This window comes from Schistocerca americana, chromosome 10 (assembly GCF_021461395.2).
Source record: "Schistocerca americana isolate TAMUIC-IGC-003095 chromosome 10, iqSchAmer2.1, whole genome shotgun sequence".
NCBI classification, from domain to species: Eukaryota; Metazoa; Arthropoda; class Insecta; order Orthoptera; family Acrididae; genus Schistocerca; species Schistocerca americana.
Genome location: NC_060128.1, coordinates 173348133 through 173362134, shown reverse-complemented (window position 1 = coordinate 173362134; position 14002 = coordinate 173348133).

Sequence of the window (14002 nt, the reverse complement as noted above, 5' to 3'; positions counted from 1 at the left end):
ACCAACCAGAAAACATCATACATTTCTAGGTACACTATCCTACACAGTCTACACTCCTTTTGTGTTTCCAAGCTCAACATCTTCATCAAGGATGCTGACTGTTTTAAGACAAATGGGAAAACACAGAGAAGGTAAGGCAGATGTAGTGTCACAGACTTGTAGACTTGGTATCGTCTAAACATATATAATGTGTGTGAATTTGTCTGTGTGTGTGCATGTGTGTGTCTGTCTGTGTGTGTGTGTGTGTGTGTGTGTGTGTGTGTGTGTGTGTGCATCTACAGTACTTACAATGTGTGCTGTGACTAGAGCTGGAAATAGAAGAAAATAAATAATCAGTGAACGTTATTTGAAAGATTGTGGTATTTCTTTATTTTCCACTATCATTTTGTCTGTTACCTAGATGCAAGAGCAGACCAAATGCTGAACATAGACTAGCATATTTGGCTATAATACATGAACACAATATTTCAAATGTATTAGTGTAACATAATCTACACTATTAATTATGATCAGACAGAGATTCTAAAATCAGACATTGGATTTTAAGCTATACCAGGGGCATGTATATAGTTGGTATACTGAAGTTTAGGAGCATTGTTCAGAAGAATCAGTGTGGAAAGAAGTGGAATACTGAAATATTGATAGTGCACTTGAGTTTCTCTAAGGTTGAAGATACTGCAAGAATGAATACCATAACAGGTGGTTCAGCGGAAAAGAAATGAACATAACTAAAAACGGGAGTAATAAAAGTGGGGCAGATGAATAAAGACACAATCGGTAACTGTGAAAAATACGTTGGGTATGTTAACAGAAGAATTACATCAACTGATCGACAAAAGAAGGAAATGAAAATGTGCTAAAAAAATGGAATACAGTAATGTAAGTCACTTAGGAATGAGATAAGTATGAAGCATGGGGAAGCCAAGGCAAAATGGCTGCAGGAAAAATGCAAAGAAACTGAAAGTATTGGTAATGGGAAGGTCTAATTCAACATATAGAAAAGTTGAAAGAACCTTCGCCGAAATCAAAAGCAAAGGCGAGAACATTAACAGTGCAACAGGAATTTCACTATGAAGCACAGAGGATAGAACAAAGAGGTGGATAGGGAACAATGAAGACCTCTACTGTAGGGAGGAGATGCCTGATGACATGGTGGAAGCTGAAACGAGAGTCGACGTGGGAGATATAGGAAATCCAGTAATACAATCAGAGTTTAATAAAGTTTTGGAAGACTTGTGATCATATAAAGCGGACAAAGTTTATCTAAAATCATTGGGGAAAATGGCTGCATAAATTGGATTGTAGAATCTGTGAGCCTGCTGACATTCCATCAGTCTTTCGAGAAATATCAACCACATAATCCCTTAAATGGCAAAGGCAAATAAGTGCGAGAAGTAATGCACAATTAGCTGAACAGCTCACGTGCTGAAATTGCAGATGAGACTAATATAAAAAAATAGAAAAGAAAATGTTGAGGATCTGTTGGATGATGGCCAGTTTGACATTGCTCTTGATAATGTAAGCAAAACTTATGAATAAACGAAACAACTTGCAGGCTTTAGCGATCTAGAAAAAGTGTTCCTCGATGTCAAATGGTGTAAATTGACAGAAAAACTTACAGCTGAAGTTAGGTAATGTACGATCACCATTCAGACACATTAATGTGAGCACCTGTCAACAGCCTGAATAATCATCTTCTTCAGCATAGCCCACTGTGAGACTTGCAGGAAGAGAGTTGCGAGGTTCTGAAAAGTACCAAAAGGGATGTGGAGCCATGCCAACTCCAGTGTTGTGGCCAGCTGCACTAGATTTCCTCATTGCGCAAACAGCTCAATCAAGATGGTCACACAGATTATCGATTGGGTTAAGATGCAGGGAGTTTGGCAGCCAGGTTTTTGAACCATCGCACGTACGCTATGAGCTTTGTGACACTTCGCAGTGTCCTCCTGGTAGATGACATTGTGCTGAGATTAAAAAAAAATTGCATGTAGGGATGCATATGGTCCCCAAAGATAGATGGAAAAGTGTGTTGAACCATTATGCTTTCCAGAATGACACTCCCTCCTCCGGCATGTATCTTTCTGACGATTGCTGCAGGGTATTTACGAGTTTACATATTTAAATGCTGCATAATATATTAAAGCAGTCTGGAGAATATCGTTAATTCCTATGTTACAACGTTTTATGGTGAGTAAAACTAGTTACAAAAACTCTGTAAAATTAAGACAGACTTTGTCAGTCCTGCACCAGCTTGTACCCTAAAATGGAAGAATTTCTTTTTACCATGAAACACACAATAATTGAAATGAAATGAAATTCTTTAATGTCTTAACAATTTCCTCTGCGATGAAAATAAAAAACTGTGTTTCCAAGTGTTTTTAATTTGTAACTGATTTTTGGTGATATTTCTTCATAATTTCATTTCACCTGCTGATTACTGCTGTGAATCAGAGTGACAATGTAACAAGTAGACTACTAAATACAGTAATGAGAAGATTTTCTCAGTTGTAACACTTTTAAATTAGGATAGAACACTTGATGTAGTGAGTTTCAAAACCTGCCACTTGAAAATTTCACTCATACTGAGTTACGCATGCTAACTGATTATGAATAACAAAGTCTACGATGTGCTGGAAAGTAATCTTGCATAAGTCAGCCACTTGTTGCAACACATTGACGGAAAAAATGGCAACATCAAAAATAATTAATGCAGAATAATGGAGTTTTTAGCATATTTTTGTCTAGGAAACATATTTAAGAGATTAATATTGCAAGACCACAGGCTAATATAAGTGTGAGACAAGCCATTGCAAATGTGAAATGCTGGCATATTAATAACCGATTTAACCATCAAAATATGGAATGCAAGGATGCAAACATGCATGCATTGTGCTATACAGGTGCCAGAGACGAGGGTTGTTCCGATCGGTGGACACCACAGAGAAAACCCGATGAAGCTTTGCACAGATGTGTTGGGCAGTGTCTCTAGTATGCCTGTCGATCGCATCAAGACGCTCTTTTCAGTTGTGAGCGCACTGTGAGCGGGTAAAGGTGCCTAGAACGATGATGTCTTCCGCCAAGTAGGAGGGTCCGCAGAGAGGCTTCACCTTAATGAATGCAGCCCAACTAACACAACTGCCACGCACTTCCTTCTTCATGGCAATTCTCAGCCGCACTCTGTACGGGCAGTGAAGATGCTCCTGCAGCCATTCCGATGGGAAGTGTTCGATCACCCACAACACGGTCCTAATTGGCTCGTCCTGAGTACCATCTCTGTTCACATGAAACGCTTTGTTCAAAGACAGGACTTGGGCCCAGGCTACGCCCTATAGACCTGCATAGAGAATTATCGGAAAGCACAGGCGGCTGTCTTCTACGTCGACGGTGTTGAAAATTTTGTATAACGCTCCGACAAATCTCTAAGTCGGAGCGGCGACTATGTACAGAAGTATCTGGAAAGTGTAGCTAACTCTTGCAAATAAAATGTTTATGGTTTTCATGTAGTTCCATTTAGCGACTGATCGGAATTACTTTCTGGTTCAAATGGCTCTGAACACTATGGGACTTAACATCTGAGGTCATCAGTCCCCTAAAACTTAGAACTACTTAAACCTAACTAACCTAAGGACATCACACACATCCATGCCCGAGGCAGGATTCTAACCTGCGACCGTAGCATCAGGCGGTTCCAGACTGAAGCGCCTAGAACTGCTCGGCCACACCGGCCGGCAATTACTTTCTGGACAACCCTCGTATCAGTTTGTGGGATAGAGACCCATGCCTGTTGCACTTGGTCGGTCAGTACAGGGACGGTGAGTACTGCTTGTAGACAACACTACAGTTGTCGTTCGACGATGTCCACTATGTGCACGATTGGAGACAGATAGGGTGACTGAGCAGACAAAGGCAACATGTTGACACACTATAGAAAACATTAGGTTACATCATCGGTGTGTAGGTGAGCGTTATTCTGTTCGAAAAGACCCCTTGGAATGCTGCTCATGAATGGCTGTACAACAGGTCGAATCGTGATATTGACGTTCAGTTTTGGAGTCAGGGTGCATGGGATAAGCACGAGAGAGCTCCTGGTGTAATACGAAATCGCGCCTCAGATCATAGCTCCTGGAGTAGGTACAGTATGTCCAGCACGCAGACAAGATGGTTGCAGGCCCGCAGTTGGTCTCCTTCTAACAAACACTCGGCCACCACTGGCACCGAAGCAGAACCACCTCCCTTCACAAAACACGACAGACCTCCACCCTGCCCTCAATGAGCTCTAGCTTGACACCACTGAAGTCAGCAGAATGTACGATAGAGAGCGTCGGCGTGGAGCTGTCCTTGAAGTAACCAGTTCGCAATAGTCCGTTGTGTCACTGTAATACCAACTGCTGCACAAGTTGCTGCTGCAGATGCAATAATATGCGCCAGAGCCAAATGCCGAACACAATGGTCTTCCTTGTCGTAGTGCCACATGGACATCCAAAGATCAGTCTTGTTGTATTGTACATTCTTGTGACCACTGCTGCCAGCAATCATGTATGGCGACTACATTCCTGCCGAGTCTTTCTGTAAATACGAGAGTACATCAATTATTATCCGCAGTTATATTTTTGTTTATTTTGGTAGTACTGTCGTTTTATGTTGATGACACATGCTCTGTTTATTTGATGTAACGTTAGCGACAGCCCCGGACGGTGCACAAGTCCCGCCCAATCACCCCCCCCCCCCCCCCTTCCACACCAATCCATATCCTAAGCTCTGCCCATGGTCTGCCGCATGTTCCAACATCAAAGTTGTTCGTGTCACAGGTATGCCAGTCATAACAAGGGAGAAAATCAGTAGTTAGTACGAAATACAGTTTTTCCGGTACCATTGTGAAAAGAATTAGAGATATGTTCATTGAATATGCGAGTTGAAAAATCATCAATAAGAATGAAAAATAAAAATGGTATCCACATTGTCTTTTTCGTTTCATGAGCTTTCATCTGCACTATATGAAAATATCCAATATTTGTTAACTGCAGTGAGCGCAAATTTCCGTCAACTCGCGTAGTGTAAGAAATTCTGTTGGGAAGTATTAATTGGTAGTATCGCCAAGGATGTTGTCCATTATCTGGATTGTCTAAAGTCAATGTTGTGCATAAACAAGGCAAAGTCGATGTCTTGGTTTGTTTCTGATTACCTCATTAAGACTAAAGAATATAAGAGTGGGATAATGTAGAAATGCGTAATGCAAGCAGTCAGATATTTATACAGTGACATTCTTCATTAATATTTGCCTGTGTAATGGGTGAATTTTTACTTGTGAACTCTTATGACTGCTTGCTTATAGCAGACACGAGAGTTCTTCTTCAGTGTTTGAGAGCTTTAGAGCTGCCTGTTGTTAAACATATGTACATAATTTCGTCAGTGTCATTCCAACACATCTTATCATACTTTAATGTCTGTTAGATATCAGTTTTGATAGCAGTTGGCCACAAAAGTCAAGATTAGGTACCTTGTGTATGATAACTTTATTGAGAGTGCATATCTATGTTTCATTTTGACAGTATTACACAAACTGCTAAGAAGTACTAACAGAACAACACTGCTAGTATGAACAACCGCGGTAAAACGAAAATCGACGAACAAAAACACGACGGCGACGAGGACTACCAAAGATCATATTGATGCGCTCTTGGTTGGTGTGGCAGGAGTACGTGTGGAGGGATGTAAATGGGCGGGGCTTGTGCAAATGTCCAGGGCTGTCGCTAACGTTTCCTGTTTATTTGTTGTTATATCTTTGCAATTTTCAAGCTGCTAGGTTAGTTTCGTTATCGCTGCCATGCTGTTAATCATGGCTGCTCCGCTATTTGCACCAAAGAAGAGCTACGTTCAGTGATCCGTTTTTTGTGGTCGGAAGGCGTATCAGAGGTCGAAATTCATCGAAGACTTTCGGTACAGTACGGGAACAATATTTTGCCACAACAGAGTGTGTACGAATAGATTGAGAAATTCCGAAATGGTCGCACAAGTGTTACGCATGATGAAGCAGTCGGAAGACCGTTTACCGCCACAAATGAAGAAACCATTGAGCGTTCACGTGAAATGATTCGCTTAGACAGACGATTGACTGTTGACGAAGTGGCACACCGTCTGCAAATTAGTCACGGTTGTGCCTAAGAAATCATTCACAACAGACTTGGGTTTCATAAAGTTTGTACAAGATCGGTCCCAAAACGACTCACACAGTTTGGTAAACAAACGCGCTTGGACATGTGCAAAATACATTTGGATCGCTATGGTAACGAAGGGGACAACTTCTTAGACAGGATCAATACTGGTGACGAAACATGGATCCATCATTATGAGCCGGAGAGTAAACGGCAGAGTATGGAATGGAAACATCCAGATTCGCTGTGCAAGAAAACGTTCAAGACCCAACCGCCCGCAGGAAAACTAATGCTTACGGTCTTTTGGGACGCACGAGGTCCAGTACTGGAACATTATGGGGAAAGGGGCACAACAATGTACAGTACACGTAACAGTGAGATGATTACTGCCAGGCTAAAGTTTGCAATTCGAAGCAAACGCCGAGGATTGCTGTCACAAGGTGTGTTGTTGCACGACAATGCACGTCCGCACACTGCTGAAACGCTCCAGAAAATCAAATTTGAAGTACAGGATCATCCTCTATAAAGCCCCGATCTTGCCCCTCCTGACTATCACTTATTTGGTCCACTCAAACAGGCATTAAGGAGCCATCGATTCAGATGATAAACGGGTATTCATTGGACAAATATATTATTCTAGAACTGACATGTGATTACATTTTCACGCAATTTGGGTGCATAGATCCTAAGAAATCAGTACCCAGAACAATCACCTCTGGCCGTAATAACGGCCTTGATGCGCCTGGGCATTGAGTCAAACAGAGCTCGGATGGCATGTACAGGTACAGCTGCCCATGCAACTTCCACACGATACCACAGTTCATCAACAGTACTAACTGGCGTATTGTGACGAGCCACTTGCTCGGCCACCATTGACCAGACGTTTTCAATTGGTGAGAGATATGGAGAATGTGCTGGCCAAGGCAGCAGTCGAACATTTTGAGTATCCAGAAAGGCCCGTACAGGACCTGCACTATCGATGAGATAAAAAACAGAATCGCTGGAGGACCTTAACATTATAAAGAAGAATGAGTTCCAGAAATGCTTCCAAGATTGGAACAAACGCTCGCACAAGTTTACTATATCTGAGGGGAATTACTTTGAAGAGGACAAAGTTGATGCTGACGAAAAAATAAAGATAATTTAAGAAAAGCAAAAATTCCCGTTACTTTATGATCGCATCTCATACTGAATCAGGCTGCAGAGCTTTGAAAATATAGAATCTCGCCATGTGTAACAGTGGTCTTGTGCAATACATGGCAGTTCGTGCCTGGACTTCGTGATTTGCGGACTTGCAAACAGCTGATACAGCGACGCCATATGAATACATCAGGAAAGACAGAAGAAAGCAGTCAGCTTTTGCACTGCATTGAGGAAGTAGTTTGATTACATATTATTTAGTACTTACTGGAGTAATTATCTATAGATACATTTGCCAGAAGTGTAGTGAAATAACGCTGCAACTGCTTATTTGTTAATTTCAAAAGCTCGAATTATTTTTGCAGAAATACACAACCATACTACTTACCGATCCTCTATAACAGTGTATCTCATTGTTTACAGGTTTATAGATCAATTCAAGCCTTTTAATAAGTAAAATCCGATGAGTATATGAGTATCTTTTTGTGTTCATAAGGTGTAAGGAAGTTCACCAGTTCGTTGAAAGATTACTCATTCATCGTTAAAAGATTTCGACAGTCATCTGGGTCTGCTGTAAGTGCTGTTAGCATGTTAGTATGGCAGCGTGTAGAACTTCTTCCAAGCCACTTGTTTGCGCATTACCATATCCTGTTTCCAGTACATGGCGATTGCAGTCACAATACACGTGAGTTCTACTGTCTGTGCGAACTAAGTTGACACTCAGTGCAGTGGATGACGTGGAACGACCATAGAGACATTCCCTATTTGAAGGTGCTCCCATTAGCCACCCTGCAAAGTGTCAACTTAATCTGCATGGACCTACATCATCGATCATCGACATGTTTGCCACAAAGGCAGGGTTTTAACTGATGTGTCATGGGCATGAATATTGTGCAATAATGTTACTCCGTTCTTGCCCTCTCAGTAGGGGACTTAATTTATCGACCATTTTAAACTTATACATGTACATCTGTGTACTATTTGTGAATAGTAGCATCGTGATACGTGTTTTCCGGGAAGAAATTCGTGATCACAATACAAGAGGGAAGGCAGGCAGCTTATGACATACAAAGATACAGACTAACTGGTAACTCGCACAAAATGAATACTTTAAAGATCTTCAACATATTGCTTGGGACAGGTCATAACAAATTCTTAGAGGTACTGTACAAATGATTTTCAGACTACAACCCACTTGACTGTATGAGAGAGCTTCACAGTCTGGGTAGTGCTGATACCAGTTTGTAAAAGAACATCTGTATTAACTGTTTATTATGAGAATTATAGATAATAGCTGTATTCACTATTTTAAGAATGCATGTTGTGCATTGTTTGTATACAGAAAAGTATTTATTCACTGTAGCCAGTGTTTCAATGTATATTATATTTAGCAGCTTTGTATGTTAACTGTGTTCACCAAGTTAGCAACTGTAGTCTGTACTGAACTCTACATTTACTGTCTTCATATTTATGGTGTTTACAAATTGTTGTACATTAACTGTATCTATTCACTGCATCCATTGTCAGCAATTTTTATGATCATATGTGCCAAAGACAAAGCCCAATTAATGTTGCAGTATCAGTGGTCAACAAACGGTCTTGAATCCTTATTAAAACAACTGGTATAATTTTAATGTAACCTCTTTAGCGAAAAAGCCATTTTTGGAAGGATTAATTGTCAGCCACACTTTGTGTTGTTTGGATGTATTAATGAAGTACTATGGTAAAATGAAGGGACTGAATAAGATGCGATAAATTCAAACTAACACTATAAATCATTTGATTTAGTATTTTGTATGAAATTGATCGGAAACTTGAAATAATTTGCACAATCAGGAATCAATAACTAGTCGACTATGCCAACAATGGGAGTGACCATTGGTGGACTATCAGCATGAGCTCAGACATGTACCATACTAGACTGAAACTCATTTCATTTACTTCTCGACAGTGAAGCAACTGATCCAGTATGGTACATGCTATAATTTCGTGTTTTTATTATTAATACTTTGTTATTCTGCAACAAATGTTGCAGTGAAATACTAAACTTAATTAGAATTGAAAAATATATTGTTTTTTATTAGTCAATTCTGTCTTTGTTAAGTAAAATCGTATGATTACTTATATTCAAAAGTATATTTCATTTTGTGTTTCGTTAATGACTGTTGTAACATCTTGGATATTCATGTGCTTTGACAGTATGATAGAAATTTTTCTCTCTTTGTGATTAAAATATAACTTATATCCAACTATGGGAACATTGTCAACAACACCAATTTTGTAACTTGTACATCACAGAAAACTGTCATTGAACACTGTTGTTGTTATAATTTTTGCCAGGCGATTTGTGAAACCCACTAATGTATCTAAAGTTTTGTATCACAATAATTTTTAAATATAAGCTTAATTAATGGAAGAGTGGCAATTGTATAAAATGCTTACTTAGCTATTTGTTTGTTATGTATTCATCATCGGTAATGCAAAGTTTTTGACTTGTTCTTTATATTGAGTTCGTATATGTTTTTGCTGTTAGGTGTGTCTAACGTATTGTTCTTTCTTCATTGAGGAAATTAATTAAAATCAAAATTTCTTGCTTGCAGCCATTCTCTGCTATCAGTTTTCTTCATCACATTATGAGCCCAGAGATGGAAAGTAAATAGATGGAACTTGAAAACGTAGCTGTTTTATTTCTAGTTCGTCAGCTTGGAACACAAAGATGTTACAAAAATATGAAATTAAATATCGATTTGCTCTTTTCGGTCAACACCGTTTCGGAGGCCGGAAATTTCGAGTGCAAGGTATGCCAGACGAATTAGATGTGTTGGATCTCACTGCAAAAGAATAAACAGAACAAATGAAGGGATGTTCAAAACTAACGGAACGAACTCCGAAGAGCCACCTGGGGTACGTGAAAGACCGCAAAACTGTATTTCGAAAGTGGAAAAATTTGTGCAGCACCTTTGAAAAAAAGCATTGCTAGTCAGTTATTTCTACGTACATAGGTACTGAATCCAAGTTCAGTCCCGAAAAAAGTACAACCAATGCGCACGTCTTAGAATTTGAAAATTTGATATGTGGTCTTCGCACGACAGGTGCGAAAGTGGAAGATACTGATGCTGCGTGTCATCTTTTGTTAACTACGCCACAAAAATATGATAACGTTGTAACTGCAACCGAGACATTGTCTACGAAAGATCTGAAGTTAAGATTGGTAAAAAAAAAATAGGCCTATAAATCACGAAAATAAATGAGCAGACCCTAAGGAAAAAACCTTCAGTAGACTCGGGACAAAACAAAATGTTTAATACGTACAAAAACATTTTCGGTCTGGGAAACTCAATGGAAAAACAAATTCGCGAATGCCGGCGAAGGGGACAAGCATACTTCAAGTGGAGAAAAACAGTTTAGCTTTAAACGTCATAATTCTGGCGAATTTGGACACAAAAGAGCTGGCTGTAATTAAAGTAACAAAACAAGAAAGGCTCTGCAAATTCAGTAAATCGAGACTCTCAAGAGGTTTCTAAGAGCTCGAACTCAAGTTGTTCTCGACTGGTGCGTTTAATGAATCTGTTTCCCGATGTTTGGACTCTCGTGCGAGCGAACATTTTCTGAATGTCGTGAAAGGCGTTCATCAAGCGAAAACGCTTGAAAGACAGCTGACACTGAGAAAACCGAACTGTTTTGAAGGCAGTGCTGTTTAGTGAAACAAATATTGTCAGCTATCTCAACATAGAGGCAGTGCCAGTTCCGATGAAAAGTATTAGCGTTATTGTTTTGCATGTTGGTGTTCCGGCTGCTATGGATTTACTTTTCAGTTGTCCTTTTTGCGGTTCATTGCTGCTATCTGAAATTAAATATTATCTTTTTGTCATTTGGAGATAGTGATTGGAGCTGTGGACGCTAGAAAATTGAGTGCCCAATGGAGAAATCAGAACATCTCCGAAGTATTTTTCTAATTCCATAGAGGGGTGACAGTAGCGCAGGCAGCCAGAAACATTTGCGTCGTGTGTGGGGAAAATGCAATTGGACAGTTCAAGGCCAGAAAATGGTTTTCTCGATTTAAGAAAGATATTTTTGATGTTAATGACTTTCCACGTTCAGGTAAATTTTCGGGGTTTGATGGAGATTATTTAAATACACTGCTGGCCATTAAAATTGCCACACCAAGAAGAAATGCAGATGATAAAAGGGTAGTCATTGGACAAATATATTATACTAGAACTGACATGTGATTACATTTTCACGCAATTTGGGTGCATAGATCCTGAGAAATCAGTACCCAGAACAACCACCTCTGGCCATAATAACGGCCTTGATACGCCTGGGCATTGAGTCAAACAGAGCTCGGATGGCGTGTACAGGTACAGCTGCCCATGCAGCTTCAACACGATACCACAGTTCATCAAGAGTACTGACTGGCGTATTGTGACGAGCCAGTTGCTCGGCCACCATTGACCAGACGTTTTCAATTGGTGAGAAATCTGGAGAATGTGGTGGCCAGGGCAGCAGTCGAACATTTTCTGTATCCAGATAGGCCCGTACAGGACCTGCAACATGCAGTCGTGCATTATCCTGCTGAAATGTAGGGTTTCGCAGGGATCAAATGAAGGGTAGAGCCACCGGTCGTAACACTTCTGAAATGTAACGTCCACTGTTCGTAGTACCGTCAATGCGAACAAGAGGTGACCGAGACGTGTAAATAATGGCACCCCATACCATTACGTCGAGTGATACGCCAGTATGGCGATGACGAATTCACGCTTCCAATGTGCGTTCACCCCGATGTCAGCAAACACGGATGCGACCATCATGATGCTGTAAACAGGACCTGTATTCATCCGAAAAAATGACGTTTTGCCATTTGTGCACCCATTTTCGTCGTTGAGTACACCATCGCAGGCGCTCCTGTCTGTGATGCAGCGTCAAGGGTAACCGCAGCCTCGGTCTCCGAGCTGATAGTCCATGTTGCTGCAAACGTCGTCGAACTGCTCGTGCGGATGGTTGTTCTCTTGCAAACGTCCCCATCTATTGACTCAGGGATCGACACCTGGCTGCACGACCCGTTACAGCCATGCAGATGAGATGCATGTCATCTCGACTGCTAGTGTTACGAGGCCGTTGGGATCCAGCACGGCGTTCCGTATTACCCTCCTGAACCCACCGATTCCATATTCTGCTAACAGTCATTGGATCTCGACCAACGCGAGCAGCAGTGTCGCGATACGATAAACCGCAATCGCGATAGGCTACAATCCGACCTTTATCAAAGTCGGAAACGTGATGGTACTTATTTCTCCTCCTTACAAGAGGCATCACAGCAACGTTTCACCAGGCAACGCCGGTCAAATGCTATATGTGTATGACAAATCGGTTGGAAACTTTGCTCATGTCAGCACGTTGTAGGTGTTGCCACCGGCGCCAACCTTGTGTGAATGCTCTGAAAAGCTAATCACTTGCATATCACAGCATTTTCTTCTTGTCGGTTAAATTTCGCGTCTGTAGCACGTCATCTTCGTGGTGTAGCAATTTCAATGGCCAGTAGTGTACATAATTCACAATCAACAACATTAATATACTCGAGTACTGACAAATGTGGAGACCTGTTATCATTCCACCATAGTGCGAAATTTGCATGCAGTGGGGAACGTTCGAAAATCTGGTGTATGGGAAACGCATGCTCTAAGCCAAAATCACATAAATCAGTGGGTGGCTGTACATACATTTCTGCATGCTCGTCATCAGTTGGTTTGTGAACAACACTAACCATTCCTACTTTGTATCGTTACTGGTGACGAGAAATGGTGTCTTTATGCTAATGTATGCAAAAGATTATGTTGAGCCCGAAGAAAGCAGCAGCTCCCCGTACAAAAACTTAGGCGCAACCACGCAAGTTAATATTACGCATCTGGTGGAACAGCGACCGTGTGGTGAACTACGAATTGCTTCCCCGTGGTGCAACCATCACTGCTGACATTTATTGTCAACAACTAACACGTCTTTCAGATGCAAATCCAAGAACAACGATCAGGAAGACTGCGTGAAGTGATGCTACTTCACAACTCACGCCCGCATTCTGCCGGACTGACAAAATACACTGTCCAGGAACTGGGTCGGGAAGTCATTCCGCGCCCACCTTATTCGCCCGATCTTGCGCCCTCAGGTTCTGACCCTTTCCTCTGTCTATCGAACAATCTTCGAGGAACTTCCTTTCCGGATGGAAATGCACTTCGAACATGACGAGTCCTTCGTCTCAAAACCATGTGGTTTCTATAGTCGCAGAACGGAAATTTTAGCCCAGGGTTGGAAGACTGTTGTAAATAGTGAAGGGGAATATGCTATTGATGACAAAAGTCTCTACTGTGAGTATCTGTTCTGTTTATTAAACTTATGGAAAAGGGCTATGAACTTATGCACTAACCCAATATTTCATTTGTTCCTGGACTAGCTCGTAATTTACAGTCAGGGCACAGACCAGAGATAAATGTTTTCAAAGTTACGTTTGAAAACGGAAGAACAACTGTTTAAATAGGTAAGGATATTGTTGCGAATGAAAAAAGATGAGGCGAAAATGTACGCCCTGAAATTCGTCAGAAACTTTGGCACAGCGTTTCTTACTGAAACACTGCAAATCTCGAACCAAAGGCTAGGACGCCTGAATTATACCGATGTAAAATTGCTTCCGAAATAAGCGAAAGGAATGAACATCGAAG